The sequence below is a fragment of the Ailuropoda melanoleuca genome, chromosome 20, assembly GCF_002007445.2.
Source record: "Ailuropoda melanoleuca isolate Jingjing chromosome 20, ASM200744v2, whole genome shotgun sequence".
Taxonomy (NCBI): domain Eukaryota; kingdom Metazoa; phylum Chordata; class Mammalia; order Carnivora; family Ursidae; genus Ailuropoda; species Ailuropoda melanoleuca.
Genome location: NC_048237.1, coordinates 26,644,274 through 26,657,329, shown reverse-complemented (window position 1 = coordinate 26,657,329; position 13,056 = coordinate 26,644,274). Strand labels below are relative to the sequence as shown.

The following is a 13,056-nucleotide window of genomic DNA, read 5'->3' as shown; positions in this document are numbered from 1 at the left end:
TTTTAAAATCTAACACCACAGTGTCCACTTTTTTATCAGAGTGTCTGATTTTCAAACAGCAAGCTATAGTATCAGAAGTCTTCAAGAAGTACCCAAGATAATGCGCCCACTCAAACTGCTTCAAACCAAGATATGTATATGGGACAGAAAGGGCTGGGAACAAAATTCTCAGCCCTCTTTTCAGTAGGTAGATCTATTTAAAAATAATTCTAAAAATTGACATGAGGTCATTTGGCAAGAAGGTGTCAATAGGGTAGTGCTTGATGACACCCTTCCATTCCAACAGCTTAAATTTGCCTGTGTTTTAAATTGATAGACTAAAGGAATAATGACCTAAGCTCTCAGTTAAGTTACCACACCCCTCTGCATTCATCTGCAACTCAGCTTTGTCCCTTCAAGTTTCCAGTTACTTCATTTGAGCCACAAAGGAGAGAGCATGAAGGAAAGAGGTGGACAGTTCAGGGGAACCTATGGGGAACCGACTGGCAGTCCCTGGAATCACTTTTGCCTTTAGTCTCTAGGATTTTATCACTGCTAGCGCCAGGTTGTAAAATCTAGCATGCGACAAGAGCCTCCTGTGTCAGCTGTGGCTCCCAGAAGAGTGGCTGTCAACCCTGAGTCTCCAGGAGGAATTCGAACAATGCAGAACCACCCACAGCTGGAGGCTCTCAGTCTGAATGGGGTGGTAGGGACCAAATTACCATTCCTGCTAGCACTGAAGATGGGGCACTGTGCTATCCTGTCTCATTCAGCTCATTACCCATGGAAAGAACTTGGCAAACTTTATTTCTTAAATCCGAGATTTCCCTATTACTCTTTGCAACTTGTAGAAGTCTTGAAAAAAATGTCCCTGAGTTTCAAGAAAACAGCCATTAAAATCTCTTGGGGGATTTGGGGAGAGATTATTTAAATTGGGTTGATTTTTAAAAACTTTTAGATGGGTGAGGATGCGTAAAATGGGTTGGGGATTAAGGAGGGCACTTGCTGTGATGAGCACTGGTGTTGTATGGAAGTGCTGAGTCACCATTATTATACACCTGAAACTAATATTATGCTGTATATTAACTGGAATTTGAATAAAAACTTTAAAAAAATAAAAACTGTTTTAGATGGACTTACGGATTACATTAATGAAGGTATAAACATATCAACTTTTATTATGAATTTCATCTTTATCCTCCCTTATCAAAATTGCTCCCACTATTTGTAAGTCCTATTTCAAAACAAATCCTTTTAGCTTTGTGACTTGTTATGCTAATTAACAGGGAAAAATATTTTTCTTGTTTTCCATTCCCTTTACATTTGATTTTACTTTTTTATTTGAGTATAGTTAACACACAATGTTCTGTTAGTTTCAGGTGCACAACTTAGTGATTTGACAAGCTTATACATTATGCTAATGGTCACAAGTGTATCTACCATCTGTCCCATTTCGTCACCATTACAGTATCATTGATTGTATTCCTCAGGCTGTACCTTTTATTTTCGTGGCTTATTCATTCCATAACTGCAAGCCAGTATCTCCCTCTCCCCTTCACCCATTTTGCCCAAGCCCATCCTCCTCCCCTCTGGCAACCATCAGTTTGTTCTCTGTATTTTTAGGTCTGGTTCTGCTTTTTGTTTATTCATTTGTTTGTTCGGTGTTTTGGTTTTTTTAGATTCCACTTATGAGTGGAATCATATGGTATTTGCCTTTCTCAGTCCGACTTACTCCACTTAGCATAATACCCTCTAGGTTTGTTTTTAGATACACCAAGCATTGCAATTGTGTGCGAGTTGGATAAAATGTTGTTGCTAATTGTACTGTTCTGCAGTGCTGATAACATGCCATTTGCTTTATGTCAGTTTTTCCCCCCAGCAACTATTTCTAGCCAATGGTATCACTTTTATGTGTTAGGCTTCCAAAAAATAAAAATTTGCAAAAGTATGTTCCTAAAATTAGGGAATTGCACATATATTTAACATCATTTACATACTAAATGGGGACACATCAATTATAGAGTGAAATCAGTTTTCAAAGGATTTTCATTTAGTGGTTGTTATGTAAAATGTGTATTCTTTCCCTTAAATAGGAGACATATTCATACAAATAAACTTTCCTGCCAATTATTTTAAAGAAAAACAAAAATTTATTTTTTAAATGAAGGATATGATTACTGTTTAGTTCAAATGTTTAATGAATGTGAGAAGATAGTTCGGAACAATGCTGGCCTTTTCTTCCCTGTGTTGCTTCAGCCTTGGTCTGCCTTCCAGGGGAAAGGGCTCTCCTACCCCTCAGGTCATCTCTCTCAGGACAGAAAAACAGCTACTCCAAGACCCTTGCGAAATGAGCACCGTACCTTCCAACAATGAGAATCCTTTCAGAGGTCACATCCCACATTCTAGCCTTTCCCTCTAGAATTTATCTTCAAATTGGACTTTACATTAAAAAAAAAGTATTTGAACAGCATTTTGCAGTTTTTTAAATCTCATTTGCCTCACAAAACCAGTCTAGGGCCTTGTGAACCCTCTTCCGCACGCTAGCATTTCACGTGGCTACTTCTCTCTAGCTGCCCCGAATGGGCCAACAGCACACGGCCAGACAGAAAGATGGTCAACTGTGGGCAAATTTGATAAATTGACCAAAGCAATTCGATTAGTTGCAGAGAGGCCTAGGACTCTAGGGTAGGAATGGACAGGTGCAGTCAAATAAAGATCCCCACCTGCCTTCCTCATTTATTCTGCAGATGGGAACAGAAACAGGTCAGAGTGAAGAGACAGGTACCCAGCAAATGAATACTTTTATTGTGTTTTTTAGCAGGGAAAAAGTGTTTTCCTAGATAAAGGATATTTGAAAAAGACTGGTGGTACTGCTTTATTGGGTGATGATCACTACATGCCAGGCTCTCTCCTGAGTGCTGTGTCTTAGGTGGGTTTTTTTTTTTCGTTTAATACTTATGCCTCGCACAAACCTGTGAAGCAGGTAGCATTATTTTTTTTCTTTTTGTAATCACTTTTAAAAAATGAGATAACTGAATCATAGAGAAGTCCCTTGTCCTAAGATCTATCACCCCCCAGCCCCCGGCTTTATTGAGCTGTAACTGACATAGAACGTTGTGTAAGCTTAAGGTGCACAGTGTGATGGTTTGATACATACATAAATAGCAAAATGATGACTACAATAAGATTAGTTAACACGTCTATCCTTGTCTAAGTTTTTTTTTTTTTTAAGATTTTATTTATTTATTTGAGAGAGAGCATGAGCCAGAGGGAGAAGCAGACTCCCCGCTGAGCAGGGAGCCTGATGAGCTGAGATCATGACCTAAGCCAAAGGCAGATGCTTCACCACCCAGACGTCCCTATCTTTGTCTAAATTCTGAAGCCAGGGTTCCAACCCACACAATCTGACTACAGAGAATATGGTCTTAACAGCTGGATAGGCTGCCTTGTGATAAAATTTACTTCAAATATTCAAAGAAATGAGAGTATTTTAAATTGTTTTCTAAATATGCTTGCTTAAAAATTGAACAATGAAGAGTCTTTATGTATATGTGAAAGTCTTCCTGCCAATACCTAGGCTCATGTAACTCAGAATGGCACTGTGTCTATGCACAGGGCCATGCTGGACTCTGCCTACTTATATTGGAAAAGATTTGAAGCTTAACACTGGACACGAGTCAGGAGCCCCTGGAGAAGAATAATTAAAAAAAAAAAATAGAATTTTAGAGCTGGAAGGAAACATAATTTAATCTCACTTTTTCATTTTATAAGTGAGAAAACTGAAGCTCAGATTAATTGACTTTGCCAGGTTACACACAGCTAAATAGTAGCAGAGCCAGGATTCAAACCTGGGCTGCTGCCTGCATTCTCTCAGTAACTCTAAGCTGCCTCCAAATTTGTGAGACAGAATTTTCCATTTCCTTTTCTAATGTTTTAAGAAATGTCAAAAGCTAATATCCATGTATTTAAGTATATTTATCTAAATTTATTTTTGCCTCTATTATATACATTGGTAAATGAAAATGTGTTTGAATTTCCCAAGAGTACTTGAATTTCATGAGTTTTACATTTCCTACAAAGGGACCCGGCTCAGCAATTTAATTTTCATGGGCTAAGAGCTCCGATTAAAGCCTTTACCTCGACAAATAATTGGTTTTGAGAAGAGGGGATAGGGCTAATTCAGAGATATGATAAGCATTCATTCATTTATTCAGACATGTATTTGCATGACTATTATGTTTTAGGCACTGTGCGAGGCACAGGTCATACAAATATAATTATGACATAGTTCTTTCCCTTTAGGAATATTTTTTTCACTTTCTTTCCTATTAGCAAAGGATCTGATATGTTCTTGCTGCTGTCCAATTAGGTTGATGTCTCCCCAAAGTGTATTAATAGTATTACTTGTGGAATGCCACAGGATTTTAGATGAGAAGAGACAAATATTTTCAAAAAGTAGTTATGTGTTCATTTCAATGTATTTTTGAAAAGCCAAAACAGCTCAGAAACCCATTTTTAATGGCTGTTATGGCTTGGGACGTGGCTAATTATGCTCGTGATCCATTTTATGCAGACCATACGAACTACAAGCATGATGCTCAGGCATTTCGGTAAGCCCTCTGCCGTAACATTTCAAAAGCATGACCAAATGGATTTTTGAAAAGTACAGATGATATGGATTAATAGTATGGCTTCTGCATGTCCCGAATTTCCGTGTTCATCACTGCATTTTTAAGAAAGATATATCAAATTGTGACTTCTGAAGTTGACTCTCATTTCGTATGTGGAGTATAATAGATAACTTTTTTATGTTAATCACGCATAATGCCATTCTCTAAGCAATTTAGTTTTAGGTACACACGTTAGAATTGATTAGAGTTAACTTTTATATTGTTTGCTTTAAAACATTTTATTTGTGAAATGGAACATTACATTTTATTATAATTTTATGGTTTCCTTGTAATTATGGCAAGTAATTCGCTTTTTCATGTTTAACTCAAAGATGTGTTCGCCTTACAAACAGTAAACATCAAAACTAACTAGTAAACACAAGCCACATTAAGCTTACTTGTTTAGTGAGTTGGTTGAGCTCCTTGTTGGCATCTGCAGCTTCAACCTGCATGGCTGGGCAATGGGCTTTCTGCTATATCCAAACTCTTTGGCACACACCCACATCACTGCATTGTAAGCTCTTAAGCAGAACACCAGGCTGTGAATGACCGGGCGAGGTAACATTCCAGAGGAAGCTAGCATCTCAGCTTTCCCAACTAAAAAACCCTGATAGTATGATTTTAAGAAATAGTGAGTGAGGGGTGCCTGGGTGGCTCAGTCATTAAGCTTCTGCCTTTGGCTCAGGTCATGATCCCAGGACTCACGATCCCAGGGTTGTGGGATGGAGGCCCAGCATTGGGCTCCTTGCTCAGCGGGAAGCCAGCCTCTCCCTCTCCCACTCCCCTGCTTGTGTTCCCTCTCTCGCTTGTCTCTCTCTGTCAAATAAATAAAATCTTAAAAAAAAAAAAAAAAGACAGAAAGAAATAGTGAGAGAGAAGAGGAGGGAAGCAGTAACAGACTCCCAGGCACAATCTCCAGAGAGTCCTATTTAGTAGCTTGAGGCTGATTATTCTGCATTTAAAAAACTCATCAACATCAGAAAATTCAAACCTACAAAAAAAATTGTAAAAAAATCCCCACCTATCCCATTACTTAGATTGACCAGTTATTAATAGTTTGCCGTATTTGCTTCATCTAGTTTTTGGGAGGGATGTTGGTTTGCTGAAATTCAGGTCCAAACAACTGGCATGAATTGCACTCCATTATTAGATAAGTTAGTTTTGTGTTTTAGGGAAAAATTCCCCTTTCACATGACACGACCATGAAGGAGTGCTGTCAGGCTGATGCTCTAGGCTATTGGAAGAAAATTCAGATTTAGAAAGGGGCATAGATATCATTTCTCTTTCAACATATTTCTGTGCTCTACTTTCCCAGCCAGGGTCTTTATGGCAGAGATTAGACAGAATGTGGGTGAAATGGCAGGAGCTGCCTGGTTGTGTGAACCTGAGGGAGACGGGGAGCTGTACTCCAGTAACGGCAGACCGTCTGTGCCATCTTCCCCAAGATGTTTTACAGAATGTGGCTGTGATTAACAGTTTTTCTTTTCAATCTATAAACTTGTGAAGCACCATGTTGTACCCCTGAAACTAACGTCACAATGTGTGTCACCTCTACCAACAACAAGGAAAAGTTTTTCTTTTTAAGCAGATCAGGGAACCCCCCATGCGGCATCCCCCTCTTGAAGGCTCATACCGTATATTTAATATATTCGAGGCTCTTTAGTGGGGCACAAATTTCACTCCGCGTTTCCCAGACTTCTCTGATTATGCAGCTGGGCTTCTTTTCCCCACAGATCACCTATAACATCTTGTGGAACGTAGTTTGGGAGGTGCATTGATCGATGCTGTTATTATTACTGCTTTTATTGGGTACACCACTGACCTTTTGTTCCAGCAAAGCACCTTATGATCACACTTGGTAGTTTTTCCTCCCGCTCTTAGATCCTGTGGTGTAAACTGGGATCCTGTGGTATAAACTGGAGCTTTTATTCCCATGGAAAGGTAAGCGCTCTTAAGTGCACGATATGAGCCCGGTAACAAAACGCTGCAGGAGTTAGGATTTAACTTAAAGCCCTACATTTGAAGACTTAACTGGTAAAAATCCAAATAATCCCCCATTACCTGATTGGGTTGGCTGTCGTTAGAGAAAAAGTAATTTCACAATGTATTACTCACATTCTCATCCCCTCATGCCCTGTCCCTTTTACTACATTTCTAAGCTATGTGTGAACAAACTTGAACTTGATGCCCTAAGGAATAGAAGAACTTAGGGAACTCATGCCATTTCCCTTGAAACTAGACATTCTAAAGATGAGTTCTCACTGTTTTTTCTTCCATGATGATCATATAAACATTTATGAAAAACAAATGAAGTAAGAGACACATAAATCAAATATTCCTAATGATGGAAATTAAGGAGGCTTCCACTCTGGAATCTGTAAATGTGGTTTTTTTTGTTTTTGTTTCTTGTGGGGTTTTTTTTGGAGAGAGTTCCTCCAAGCACCCTGAAGCTTCTTATAACCGCTCCCCTCCATCTCTATACTGCTGTGACCGCCACCATGCAGGGATGCCAGGTGGTGGTGGGTGGCAGTGACATCAGGAGAGATTCCACTCACCCGAGGGAAGCAGAACTATTACTCAAAAAATGTACCAGTTTAATTCTGGAACTTCTTAGTTTCTCACCCTGGGTGGTAAAAATGTCTCTGTGGACTTTCTCTGTGCTATCTGGGCAAGAGTTTCGAATGAAAAATCTTTTCTCAGCTGGGAGAAAATCAAAATGCCTACTCAAGAAATAAGAACACCGCTTCTTCCCATTCCTCCTGAATATGTGAGTTTGATTCTTTGTCTCCAAGGTTGCAACTTTGTCTATGTATATGGCACCCAACTATGGAAATAAGAGTTAAGTCCTGCACCACAAGATAATTGTTGGCTGTAGCATATAGGTATAATAATTGACCACTTAAATCTCATTGTTAAATTTTCTCATTAGTTAGCAGTTACATTAACTTTCCCCCTGCTGCTCATCCNGTCCTGCACCACAAGATAATTGTTGGCTGTAGCATATAGGTATAATAATCGACCACTTAAATCTCATTGTTAAATTTTCTCATTAGTTAGCAGTTACATTAACTTTCCCCCTGCTGCTCATCAGAATCTTCCTCCCTTGTTTATTTCCTCTCTGTTGGCACAATGAAATAAAACTGGATTCCATCTAGGTGACCTGGGCTTGAAACCCAGCCTCGCTTACAAAGTGTGTCCTAATGCAATTTACCTAACCCTCTCTGAGATTTCATTACCAAATTATCTCAAGGATTATGAGAATTTCACGATATGAAAAAATGACAAAGCTCATCTCATACCCAGTATGTGGGCAGTTGGCAGATGTTGGCTTCTTTGCTTTCCTTTCTTCTCTTCCACTTGCGTTATTTATCGCCCAATCCCATCATTTCGGGAGGAAAATCAAGAATAAATGACTTTCCTGAATGTGTGGGCTTTTCTTTGACACAACACAATGATATAACACTGCGAAAGGTTTGTCCTAAAGCGATCTGCTTCCATTTGTTGGAGCACAGGACGAGCTGTATAGAAGAAGCAGGTGCCCAGGTGGCTGGAGGAAGAATACAGTCAGCGTGGATCCTTTACCCCTGCCCACATCAAGGGCCAGGTTTTTGTTTTTAACTTATTCTAAATGTTCAAAACAAGAAATGGAAACTAAGCGTTCCTTTTCTGCTTGTATAGACATCAAAGGGCCTGTTTCAAGTTATAAGGAGCTTCTGGCCCATGGAGAATGCTTGTGATCCTACTGGATGGGTATAATTAAAAAGACTGACGACAGTAAGTGTTGACAAGGATGTGCAGAACCTGCACTCCTCATATTGCTGGCAGCTAGGTAAAATGTATTTCTGAAAAAGTTAAACCTACCATCTCATCCGGCAGTTTTGCTCTTGGGAATCTACCCAAGAGAAATGAAAAGACACATCCACACAAAGATAGGTATATGACTGTCCATAGCAGCATTGTTTATAGTAGCAAAAGACCAGAAATAATTCAAATGTCTATCAGCTGGTATGTGGACAATGGAATAGTATTCAGGAATAAAAAGGAACAAACGACTGATACCTACTGCAACAAGGATAAAATTCAAACACATTATACTGAGTGAAAGAAGCCAGATGCAAAAGACATTGGACGATTCCATGTAAATGTCTAGAAGACGCAAATCTATAGAGACAGGGCATATTGGCGGTCGCCTGGGGTACACGGTAGAAAGAGGGATTCCCTGAAAACAGGCATAAAAGATTTTGGGGGGGGATGTTGGAAGTGTTCTCAAACTAGATTGTGGTGATGATTAAATAACTATAAATTTATTAAAACGTCATTGCATTATACATCTAAAATAGATTTTCTAATATGTCAATTATGTCTCCATAAAGTTGTTTAAAAACAATGCTTATTGTTACACAATTCATGAGACGGTCTCCATGTCAAAAGTAGCAGTCAGAGATGTGGAGACTATCATAATCAAGCTGTATTCCTGGAAATAGCCACACATCTGTCTTTCAGCTCAAATAGCCATTATTCCATGACTCTGACTGTAAACAACTCCAAAGGTCCAACTTTCCAACTGGTAAGGCATGGGGCAGTGAGCAAGAGGAGAAGCGGGAGTGGCTGACGTCAGCCACAGAAGAGAGGACACAGAGAGAAGATGAGCAGGCCAGAGCTACTTCTGTTTATCCATATCGGGAACGGAGATGATAGGATGCCTGCATGACCTGATCTTTTGAGACCCTGGACCTAGTATGTCCATCCTGCCATTTTTCATCTTGGCCAGCAGTTTCTCTTTGCCCCACCTCTCTCACTCCTCCTTTTTCTTGATTTCCAACCTCCTTGAGTGGTCCCTTTCTATCTGTTAGTCCTTCTGTCATTTGTGCACCAGGGTGTCCTATCTGGCTAGACCTTTTAAAGTGTCTTAACCCCTATATGCAACAGTTTAAACCAAGTAAAACCCTTATTTTCCAATCATTATTTTTCTTACACTTACAAAACTTATAAAACTTCTTGCTACATCTCATTCACAAACATAAACTTAAGAAGCTAGGATTCTTAATTGGCAATTTACATTACCAAAGAAAGTGAATGTGGGTGAGAATCTCAAAGAATAGTGAAGCTTGACTATTTTGGAACTGGATTAATAATTTCCCTTTCACTTCATTCAGTCCCAGTGTTTCAGAGTAAAATTATCGAGAGGAAGCACTGTTATTATGCAGATAAATGTGATATACTCCTAATACTGATGGTTGAACGGCTACAGGCGTATAAAGAATAACCAGAAATGTGTGAATCAACTACACAGCATATAATTTGGTATATAGCGCTTATTTAAAGTAAAGTCCTATTTAAAAATTACTTCAAGACTGAAAATATCTTCCCAAACCTGTATCTGCCAGTTGAATAATTTGGATTTTGAATTACATGGGTTTATTTTCTGTAAGAAGCTTAAAGTATTTTACAAATAATAGCTAGTAAGTATTGATTTATTGTGATGTTCCAGGTGCCTTATTTAATCTTCACACTAAACAATAATTACCTCCATTTTACAAGTGAGCAAAGTAATATGTAAAGAGGTTTTCTGCTCAAACTGATGGTTGGTAAGTAACATAATCAGGATTCAAGTCCACGTCTTTCTGATTCCAAAGCCAATGTTCAATTACTACACTGTACATCTACATAGAACTCATGATAGTATCTTGCAAAAACTGTCATCCTCATTTTTAAAAATGGAGAAGCCACAGGGGACAGGGCATATGACTCATTCAAGAATAGCCAACAAGTTGGTTCCCTATAGGTTTCTGTCCTTGAACCATATGGGCCTCCCCTTCAGTGCTTTATAAATTGTTCTCCAGGCTGTAAGACTCTCTTGAACAGGACTCTCTTCTTTTACATGGTACTTACCTGAATTCTAGCTATAGGTTCTGGACGGCCAGAACAATTCAGACTCTTCATTTTCTGGAAATCACTGGAATGGCTGAAAATAAAAGGACCATTTGTGTTTAGCTTACCAGGTCATTAGAGATCATTAAGTAGCACTTTTGTTCAGCTTGCATTTAATGCAAAGATTCTAGCATCAGTTCCAGACATGAGGTTATGGATCAATAGCATTATCACCTGGTGGATATATGCATATCTTTAAAGTAATTAAAAACTAGTCATTTTAGTCAAGGTACATCATTATATATCAAATCCCTTTAAAAATCTCTCTTTGGTATGTTTCAGGCTTATCGTCTCAATCTGACATCGGGCAAGAGTAGCAGAGACGAGAAATCCTGAGAATGGAATGAATGATTTACAGAGGAATATGCCTTAAAACCTTTCCTTGTGAAGATGGGGCTGCTCTATTAACTGTGCAAAACAACCCAGTCCTGATTCTGATGGTGGTAAGAAAAAGTTGCACAGGCAATCCTGGGCCCCTCAATAATTTTATTCTCCCTCAGCAAGAGAAATCTCAAAACCCTTTAATCTGTTTGGTAAAGGAATACAAAATAGAATCATTATTTCTAGGACTTGGTTTCATCACCAATAATGACTCCCATTTACTGAGAACCTACTAGAGAGAAGGCAATGTCCTTGGCATTTCACATTTATTATTTCTAACCCTGACAACCAGGCAAGTTAGGTGTTCTTATTCCTATTTGGGGGGGGGACCCAAACACCTGAGGACAAGGGAGATTAGAAAACTCTGACTCAAAACTCATGTGCTTTCCATCACACTATTTTACTCTTCACCGAATCTTGGAGTACCACCAAGGATTAGATTACTTCTTTGGCCACTTAAACACACATTATCAGTGGCCTACTGGATGCCTAAATAAACCTAGGATATGACAACCTCCCCAAAATAAGACACGGACCTTGCTCTTCTGGAGCTCATAATTCAGTAAAGAGAAAAGGATGGAATGAAGTTATAAAAAGAGTGACTCAGCATGTGCTAAGGCAACTTAGAGAAGGGCACAGTTAGGAGCTGAGGAGAACGGGGGGTAGCCTCCTCAAGGGCCTGACAGAAGGCACGTTTGGATAGCAGAGAAGAGACAGAAGAGCATTCCACGAAGACTGGAACTAGGAATGGGCAAGATGCATCGAAGAACAGTGAGGACACCCCCCTGTGAGGGGTCAGCGTGATGGAGTTTCCGCTAAGAAGCAAAAAGATCTGAATGTGACGGTGATTTTCCTACGGCAGCTGGGGCACTAAGGAAACTCCGTTCCAGTCAGGGTCCAGGGAGTAGTTATCCAGGTGCTGCTTCCTGTCTTGAGTAAAAATATGTCTACTTTTTGCCCGCATTTAAGGAACCAAAGAAAGAGAGAGAAAGAGAGAGAAAGAGTAAGGAGAATCCCAGAAGGGTCATGGGACAAATACATGGTTAGAAATCAGAATATCTGGGTATTGTTTTCCTTTTCAGTCATTTAGTCTCAGAAATTTTTGAAGCTCTTCTGAATAAGTTTTTGTTAAAAGGGGAAAATATACAATCATCTTCCCAACCACACGCACAAGTTCATCTCATTCTAAATACACAGATTGTTGGAAGTAAGACTCCCAAGTGTTCAAATTACTGATTTGGGTAGTGAAAGTGCGCTCAAACTACGCTGTTTCATCCCCTTCCAGAGCATACTATGCTGGAGACAGGCTGGGTGGCAAGTGATGTTTTAAAATTAGAACATTGTTGGGATTTTTTAGGTTAACAGGAGAGATGGTGTTAACCCTCTTCATAGTTTCCAAGCATAGTTGCTAGATACAGTGTAATTTTTTTACTGTCATAATTTTCTTGCTACCTGGACTTGACAGTTTTCCAATGTGTTTAATTACACAGTTTTAATTGTGCAAGACTGGGGTGAGCAATTATTTTAGTGAGTTTTATGAAGGCAAGTTAGCCTTCCAGACAAATGTTCCCAAGCTCCCTCAGCACTAATTTGGATTTAAAAAATTCATTTCACTAACTTGCTGAGCTTAAAAGATTTGGTGCTGATGTTTGGCTGTCTCAGCGCTGCAGTTTAGAAGGGCAAGTGAAGAACATCCCTCTGGGCTTCTGAAGCTGGACTGAAGCAGATCCAGACAAGGCCCAAGTCCCTGGCTAAGCAGAGCCTAGCAGAGGCCATTTTATGAAAGATAGAGCAAAGGGATAGACATATATATTCCACAATGGGATGACACACCCATATACACTCATCCTACAGATTCATCTTGCTTTTACAAAGGCAGCAATACTGAAAGCCAGGAAGGAAAGGGACCAAGGGGGAAGGTCCAGAAATTGGAGATTCCAATTTACCCTTTTATATATCACCCTTGAAATTTTCTTTTATCCCACTGGTGAATAGTATTGACCATAAGGTGTTCCCAATAAGGGCTACAGTTTCTAAGTTGGGAAAACACCAGAATAAGGTTCACAGGAAATTCTTTGAATCTATTTCCAGAAGC

General features: G+C 39.4%; 1 protein-coding gene across 1 annotated transcript in view; it reads right to left on the bottom strand.

Moving 5' to 3' along the window:
- The window catches only part of FRMD6 (FERM domain containing 6), a 95,937-nt gene extending 85,348 nt beyond the window's left edge, over positions 1-10,589 (bottom strand). The window contains exon 1 of the mRNA XM_034648351.1: positions 10,542-10,589. The gene's annotated coding sequence lies outside the window, so the exon portion shown is untranslated. The remainder of the gene's footprint in view (positions 1-10,541) is intronic.
- Positions 10,590-13,056: the final 2,467 nt, after the last annotated feature.